The sequence below is a fragment of the Camelus bactrianus genome, chromosome 7 (genome assembly GCF_048773025.1).
Source record: "Camelus bactrianus isolate YW-2024 breed Bactrian camel chromosome 7, ASM4877302v1, whole genome shotgun sequence".
In the NCBI taxonomy this organism is placed as follows: domain Eukaryota; kingdom Metazoa; phylum Chordata; class Mammalia; order Artiodactyla; family Camelidae; genus Camelus; species Camelus bactrianus.
In genome coordinates, this window is record NC_133545.1 from 60,390,719 (window position 1) to 60,399,582 (window position 8,864).

Here is an 8,864-nt window from a genome sequence, read left to right on the forward strand (position 1 = left end):
CTGAACTACGCAGGATTCCCCAGGTGAGCAGTGGCTCTCTCCTGCCACACCACCAGAGGGCAGTATCTAGGGATGGTGGCAATAAAGACCACTTGTTTCCACACAGTTAGGATGTTAGGTACAATTAATTATTGAAAGGCCAGTTGGGATTATTTACAGAGAAACATCCTCTGATGATCTCCAGGAACAATAAGAAAACATGGAGAATTCTGGTTTTGCCCTTGGAAACCCCAGAGGGAAAGAGATGCTGGCGAAATGGATCGATGGCCCAGCAAAATGGTGAGACAACTGCGCACAAGGAGGAAGAAGGACTAGAAAGAAATCCAGTGATGAAGATGACTGGGAGCTAGAACAAGGAGAGGGAGAACAAAGATACTTAATACTTCCTTTTATACTGTTTATTTGACTGTGCTGTGATTGGCTCTCCTCCATCCCCCATCTACCAGAATCTTCAGTGGCACGTGTGTTAATTGCCTTAATGGTTCTTTGTAGATCATTAAAGGAAAGGGAAGAGAGTTGCATAATATAGGGTGGAGGGAAGGGAAGAGACACAGGAAATAAGACACAGAGCAGAGGTGGAGAATTCCAAGTAAGCAAGAAAGAAGGCTGATCCAAGCCCCTGAACTTCATGCCAAGGAATCTTTGGAAAGATTTGGAGCAGTAGATCATATGAGACGGGGTTTGAGGAAGTTAAAAAACATATTAAAGAGAAAGATAACCCCAAAATTTGGAGGTCTGGGGACACCCAGGAGGCCATCATGTGCATTACACACTATTGACACCAGGCATGAAGAAGAAATGAAGACCTCTAAGGATGTTTCTATGTCTTCCAGTGGACTCTGAGATTCATTATCTACCTCTTTAAACATGCATCTCTCTATCCGTCTATCTACCACTGATTTTATCTAAGTTGTTCACTCCCAATTTTCCTCAGTATCACTCTCTAATTCCTTTAAACTTTGAATGGTTTCCTCAATGTTGAAGAGGATTTCTTTTCTAGTTAATAACAGGTGTAGAATTAGCAAACACTAACGCAGTATGTGGCCACACCAACCTAAAACCAACAAAACACACAAATTTCATGTAAGCAGGGAAACTGCTGTTTCCCTCTTTGGTGGTAGAAAGAAATTGCTTACCAAAGGTTTAGGAGATAGCCTATGTGAGTTCTTCTGTAACCCTTGGGGTGATGAGGACAACTGCCATCCCAGGTCAGCTCCAGAGCTGCCCTTGGGTTTGGAGGAGTTCAGCTGTCAGCACTCATGGACAATCAACCAATCTGGAGTCTGAACAGAGGCTCTGGCCCCACAAGCCCAGTGTCCCCATTCATCTCTTCCTCCTGTGTGCTCCTCAATGTCAATTCTAATTTCCTCCACCAGGAATTTTTGATTATTCCAGTGGCCTGCCAGACAAACTCTTGTGATTTCTCATGACTTACGGGCCTCTATGCAGTGCCTCATGTTGCAAGAATTGGCTTCATTTTATACTTTTAAGATACTCAAGTAACTTCAATTTCTTCTCACTTAGAAGAGTCACAAGATTTATTTTTAAATTTTGGAATGTAAAAGAGGTATTTGGAAATTAAATATAAGGCTACAAAGAACACTGAGGACTTAATTTAGCATCCCCCTTTCCATCTCTGCAATTAATCATATTTCATGTAAACAGTCATTATGTTTTAAAGTCATAAAATATTAAGTAAACATAGATGATAAGCACTATCTGAACGTGAAATAAGCAATAGACCTGCCCATAACTCCCACACCAAAAGTGAGCTCATCTTTCCCCTAAGGCACCCAGGTAAATTAAAGCTCCAGAGCTTCTGTGAAATATAAAATAATGAAAAGAAAATGCACAGGCTTAAAAAGAAATAATGATAATAATAATAAAACACCACTTGCAGCAAAAATAAATTAAAGGCAGAAAATGAAACAGGTCTCCAAAAGCAATTCCTTAAGACTCTCATGTCTATTCTCCTAAAATAAAATATATCAAATAAAACCTAAATTATTCCTGCTTGTCTGTGCTGTACACACATAGTTCATTAGCAAAGGGGATGGAGTCCCTGGAAACAGAAGCATCAACTGAGTGAGAAGTTTCCTGGTCCTTATAACGTTACCCCTGTGAAGAAATTTCTTGACCTCTCCCACCGCCCATCACTGTCCGTCTCTGACCCTAGCAGCGGTTGCTTTCAGCTTCCACTTGTTAAAATGCTGCAGTCAGGTTCATGATGTCCCCAACAATGTCAAGGACTAGCCTCAGAATCTGATTATCTGCTAATCTTTACTTCTGTTCCTCGGATGTTTCTTTGAATGGGCTTTGAGTCTCTCGTCTGAAACCGAAATCCACCATGAGACTCTTGCTTTGTTTCCTGTGGCAGGCCCAGTTCTATCACTTGCACTCCTTTTTGTCAGCCTGCATGAGTCAAAGCTGTTCACCAGAACAAAGAATAAATGGCAGGAAAGGGCACTCAAAGGAAGAAATCATGCATTTTTCAGAAAACTCACCGATTTGAAGAAATTACCAAAATTGTTTTCAATAGTTCTTACTAGATAAGAGTATATGGTCGCCCTCAGAACTTAGCAAAAACATATCTACTAAAGCTGGATTTATATATATGCAATTTCAGTAAAACTGAGAATCAGCACTATGCAAAGTGGAATTAAATAGAGTGTGGGGTGAAAGGCAACCGTTTTAAAAAGGTGTCAGACCTCAAACCAGGTCAAAGAATTGTCAAAAAGTGGAGCACCAAAAGGTATGAACTAAAAGATCAGAGATGGTGGCAGGAAAATAAAATCTTAAAACTGAGATTTTAGAAGTCGATGTGATTACTGGTAATGGCAAAATCTCAAAGTATAGTCATAGGAGTAGGCGGCAAAGTAGGGTGGAGACAGGGTCACTGGAGGAAAGGTGATGGAGAAGCTGAAAAGGTGAGTCTGGAAAGGTTACACACGAGGATGTTAAAATCACCAAGCATTTTGGCGGTGTAGCGTAAAAGGGAATGATTGTGAGCCAGGAGCTAGAAGCCAGAAGCTACAGATGGGAAGTGTCCTGCAGTTGGAGGACTATAGATCACAAAGGAAGTTGAAGAGAATATTTAAAGAAGATATTTGAGAATATAGGGGGTTTTGTTAATGATTGACTATGAGTTTCAGAGGACAAAACAAGTGTTTTGTTATTTGGGGGTGGGGGAAGATAGGGAGATGGGAGAAGGGACCCAGCCCTATGGGAAGAATCTGGAGGATGAAGGTTGACTAGGGAGCCTGGGCTTCTCACAGTGACCACATAACATAGGGATCAAATGCCTAATGAGATTGTACAGATATTAGAGGTGAGGCAGTGGGTTTCTCCAGGGCTCCCTTGTCACTCTTGCCAGTGGAAGTACAGAGGCCAGGAGAAAGCTGTCTTATGCCAAGCACAGATAACTCTGGAGATTTCTTTCTAATCCTCCACCACCTCCACCATCCATTGTTCCCAGTCCCTATAAAGGGATAGCAAACAGGTTTCATTTTCTTTGGTCAGGGAATGACTGCCTGGAGCAAGAGGATATGCAGAACTTCAAGGCCACATTCAGATTCAGGAGAAAAGGAAATGGCCACCTCTATGCCAGTACCTGCCTTCCCTATTTTAACGTGATCCCAAAGCTCAGTTCAATTCCTGGCTCTCCATCCCACTTCCCACTTGTCAACCTGCTTCCTAGCCACTTAGGACTTTTACATACATCACTGCACTTCAGGCTGCAACTTCAAATCTTCCGGAGGGTCCTCTTGGCAGCCTGCTGTGCTCTTCTGCTAGTGAACGTCAAGTCTGTGTCCAGATAAGACCTCGCTCCCGAGCACTAGAAACTAGTCTGCAATTGCCTTCTGAGATTGGAGCACATCAGATGTGCTCATCAATCTTCCCCTGTCCATGCCACCCTAATCTGTGCCTCTCCCATTCCAGTTAGTTTATCTCCATTCACCCAAGTCATCCTCAACTCCTCCTTCCCCCCACATCTTATCAGTCACTCAATCCCACCTGCTTAGTCTCTGAAATTCCTTAAATCTGCTCCTTGTCCTCCTTCCCCACTGCCTCAGCCTTGTTCACAGCTTCTCTCAAGGACACTTGAGAAGTAGGCTCCACCCAAATCTCTCTCCCACAGCCATCAGTGACCTTTGTGAAACATGACTGTTTCTCCCTTCCTTAAAAGGCTTTAAGGTGTTAGCCCTTGAAACGTAACATTGCGCACGTTTGTTCAGGTGCCTCCTTCTCCCATTAGACTATGACTGCCACCAAGGCAGGACTGTATGCCTCCTTTATTTTGAATTCCCAGTAATTGCCTGGAGATGGAGAACATACTCAATAAATGTGAAGTGAAGTAATGCTAGCAGGCAGAGGAAAAGTATAAAAGGTAACCCAATTTTAAAGACATTCTTTCAGGAAAGCTGACATGAGATCATTTTCTACAACTCTTGCTACATCTCACTCATCTCTGCTCTTACCATAAATAGCAAATGAACAAAAAAAGTTTTAACTTGACAATTAAAAGATATATCAGGGGTGGCAATGGGGTCTTAATACGAATTTTTCTTATTTTGGACCCTGGTTTCACCATTTTCCAGGTATGTAACCCTGCATGAGTTATTAACTTCTGGCCTCAGTTTCATCACTTATAAATTGGAGATAATACCAGTAACTAATTTAAATGCCTATTATGGAAATTCAATGAGGTCGTGTATGAAAAGTGTGTTGGAATAGGAAATGTTCAATAAATAATAGCTGAGGTAGTTACTCTGAAAGAGGTTTCACTATGATTTATTTATAGATAACCAGAAACATTATTGCTATTAGACAATGGAAAACATGTGAGCATTTTCTAGAATGGGCAGAACATATCTTTATTTCCTCCACAGAGTCCAGACCATACACAGCCTCTGAAGGAGATTGGGAGTTTTGTTGCTGGTCTCCCCAGCTTTTCTCTCTCCCAGGATTTGCTACCCCTCTGTCCTCTCCAACCAGGGACCAACTGCTCTTGGAAAAGAGGTAGTAAATGCTACAACTCTCTGTAGAAAGAGGCTTGGGTCTAGTGGGCGACCTGGTTGACTTCCAACATTATCTCCAACAAAACTGCTTTTTCGAATGTCCTAGAGATACATCCACACAACTGAAAAAACTTACTCGTTTTTTTTTTTAAACTTATCCAGTGTTGTTTTTCTTTTAGCATCTTACCTTAAGAAAATTTAAAGTTATCCAATATCTCTGCTTTCTTCACAGACAAGAACATTAGAATGCAAACACAGGTTTCACTTCTTCCTCTTTCTTGTTCTTACCTAGAATTTAAAAAACTCATTCATTTTAAATTTGAATTCCATTACTGGACCACTCCTCCTGTAATAAACCAGGAATAAATATTTTTTACAAAATGTGTAATTATTTTGTGACTAACACATTACAACACTATTTTACATTTGTTGTTTTTGACCTCTACAAACAGCAAGTTCATATTGTTTAACCTACTTCTTGAAGAATGTTAATTTGTTGACTATAAATAATTTAAAATATATACAACCATTTTTCTGTTATTTTATGGCATTTCTTCACTTTTTTACGTATTGGAATTGTCAGGAAGTGGCTTGGTTATGGGGAGGTCTCCTTTACCCTCCAAGAACCCTTAGAGTGAACCATCTACAAAGCAAATCTTTCTTTTGCTTACTGATAACAGTCATCTTTTATAACATCTCTCCATGTAGTTTTGTGTTAAAAGATCTAAGAATCTGCTTCCTTTTTTTAAAAAAAGAGGTAAGGAGAGGAGGGAAATAAAAAGGATGTGGAGGGACCAACTCCCCAGCATATATTACATAAAATGACAATAATCATGAAAACCCTATTTCACAAATTACTGAGAATATAACACATAATATACTGCAAAGAAGTTTAAAGAGTTAAATGTACAATTATGAAAGGCAGTCCACTTATGTACTCCAAAGAGCATTTTTGGTCAGTGAATGCTTTGTCTCTGGTCCATGGTGAGATAACTATGAAAATTTGAAAGTAAGCATTTAGCAACTGTTATTGAAATTTGACAACATAATTTTACATCTGTTGAATCAAATAATAAAAAATTCGGGCTTGTTTTTTTCATGTCTCATTTTTTACTTCATTTTCTAGTAATTCATTTTCATTGTACTTTAGAAAGGCAAAGAAAACTGTCCTTCACATGTAGTTCGAGAAGCATGGATAAAAGCTATTATTATTTCTGAAATTTTGCTTAACAACCATTAATTTCTAATTATAAACTAGTTATATGTTATTATTTGAGAAATATTGTTTCATACCAAGTGTAAGGAGTTGCCAGTCTACAAACAAGTTCCAAAACAAATCTGTTTGTATTGGGTAACTTGGCTATTTGTTTCTCCCATGAAATAACATAAGTGTGGGGTTAGGTTCTTGGTGTAGGTTATAAATCCCAGTTATCTCAAAAGATTGCTAAACTGTACTATAAAATACAATCACCCATATATACTATAAAATGTCATGGCCAGTCTTCTCCATCCTCCTACAATGGAGAAATTAGGGTTCTGATTTCCAAATCAGAAAATGTCTCTCTTCCCCACCTATCTGTCAGTAAAGGTGCTTCCTAGCCCAGGCATGGCAGTAGAGATGGGGATGAGAATGGGGCTACCTTTGCAGAAGTTGCTTCCAGGGCAACACTCAGAGAACGAGTAATGGAGCTATAGTACGCTTCACAGAGTATGGGGGAATTAGAAGATCAAGTTTGATAAACTCACTGATCAAGTTAATAAAATTAAACTGAGGTTTAATTCATCTCTAAGTGTTTTTTCTGAGACTGAGATTTGGAAGGTTTTACCAGACTTGAATGCCTGCTTTTTACCACAAATGCCTCCATCCCAAGCCCCAGGTATTGGTCTCCTTGGTGCCCAAGATGGTGAGTAGGCTTCATCCTCAATTGAGATCTGTCATGGCTACCTCAGGGACTTTAATTTTTCTTCTGCTGTTTTCTGAAAAGATTTGAGGACAAGCCTAGGTTTAGTGAGAAACATTGGTAGAGTCAATTAGTGACGTCTGCCACAGGCCAGGGAAGAAGGGAGAGTCAGCAGAAGAGCTGTGTTTTGCTATCCTGAGTACATCCTGAAAGAAACAGACCTTTAACCCTTTAATTTCAGCTGAAACCAGGCTGAATTTTTAAGAACATGACTTTTTAAGAAGTCTAGGAATAGCAAAAGGGAAACAGAACACAATAAGGTAATCTTATTTACAATTTATGGTTTCCTCATGTTGTGACACATGTGGAACACATTGGAGCCTAGTTTCTGACCTAGAGTCCACAAGGCATAGTTTTATGTACTGGTCACTATCCAGAAGTCTTGGGACAAGACTCTCAGGTCTAAGACAGAAGCCCTGGTGATAGTCCCAAGACCTTTCTTTTAGGTGCTCATTATAAATTCTGGTTTCACATGTGAGATTCTTCTTTTCCCCAAAGATTGACATTAAAAAAATTCCTAGAGAAGAGATCTCATCCATATGTACCAAGTCATAGGGTAACTGGTGAAATTCTTAACTGAAGTGGTCCATGGATAGAACTCCAGAAGGTTCATGACCTTGATGACCTTGAACGAGGAAAAAAAAAACTTGATTTCCAATGAAATTTAGCATTTCCTTCAATTATGAAAGTAGAAAACAAACCTCAGAAGCATTAGCAACACTTGTGACTTTGTTACTAATGGAAATAACAGTTATTTTCATTATTTCATTACAGTCTTGCAGATTCCTTGAAATAACATTTAGGATCATCACTATTTGAAAGAATGGTGCTAGAAATTGTTATTTAATGTGTTAATAATGTAGCATATATTAAACTACTACATTACTATACTACAAACTTTTAAAAGAGTATTTTGATGATTGATTTTGAATATAATTGGTCTCCTTTGCAATCCTATGCCTTTTATTCTATGCAGTTATAAATGCTATTCTGAGACGGTATCTGTAGGTTCACTACTGCCAGAGGGTCCATGACACAGAAGAAGGTAAGCCTCCTGGGCTTTCAAAGGACAACTATTTTGCTCTCTGTCTACCATGCAATATAACCTAATATCCCTTAGGACCAGATCAGAGAGACACACATAAAGAAGCAGAGTGGTCTTTTTTTTTTTTTTTTCTCCCCCTTTTCTGGGTGCAGAGCAGGTAAGAAACTGGTATCTACTTTTATTTACTGTTTGTTTATAAACTGATGTTTGTTGAAAACTGCAATTGTGACCATTTCTGCCTACATACTGTAGAGTGGCAATTAAGTACTGGCAACTATCAGAAGCTTATTTCAGCCATACTCATTTATTATAATTGTCTCAATCTTAATGGGGAAGTTTCTCTTTCACAGTTCTCTCTTTATTCATATCATGGTTGTTAAATTTAAAGAGATTTGTTTGTTTGTTTGTTGTTTGTTTTTTGCTCTTATCCCCATAAACTGAATTTAAATTAAAAACAGCGTCCAGGCTTTCAGGTCTCTAGTCTAGATGAAGCATTACTTAGAAACAGGATGTTTCCTTCCTCCTATCTACATCCTGTTATAAAAAGCAGTGATTCCAACATGACTTGTACAAGACATGACCCAGTATTTTTTCTTGTAATTTAAAAACAAAAAACACTTAAAAACTGTCCTCCCGAAATTTCATACCAGACTACGGCGGCGTAAGGAATGTCTCTGACGTTTAGAGAACTGAGAAAGGCATGCGGGCTGCTGGAGATGCCTGTGGGGTTGTCTGCTTGCAAAAGGAAGTGAAGGAATTCAAAGTGTCACACCCTGAGCGTAATGTGGCGTGAGAGGTCAGCTCCCCGTCCAGGCAAGGTGTCAGAAGGGGTAGGTTTGT

The 8,864-nt window shown here is 39.3% G+C and overlaps 1 long non-coding RNA gene across 1 annotated transcript in view; it reads right to left on the reverse strand.

Moving 5' to 3' along the window:
- Positions 1–1,554: 1,554 nt before the first annotated feature.
- The window catches only part of LOC141578171 (uncharacterized), a 45,754-nt gene continuing 38,444 nt past the window's right edge, over positions 1,555–8,864 (reverse strand). The window contains exons 4-5 of the long non-coding RNA XR_012508210.1: positions 5,206–5,306; positions 1,555–2,427 (exon numbers count right to left, since the gene is read on the reverse strand). This is a non-coding gene — a long non-coding RNA (uncharacterized LOC141578171). The remainder of the gene's footprint in view (positions 2,428–5,205; positions 5,307–8,864) is intronic.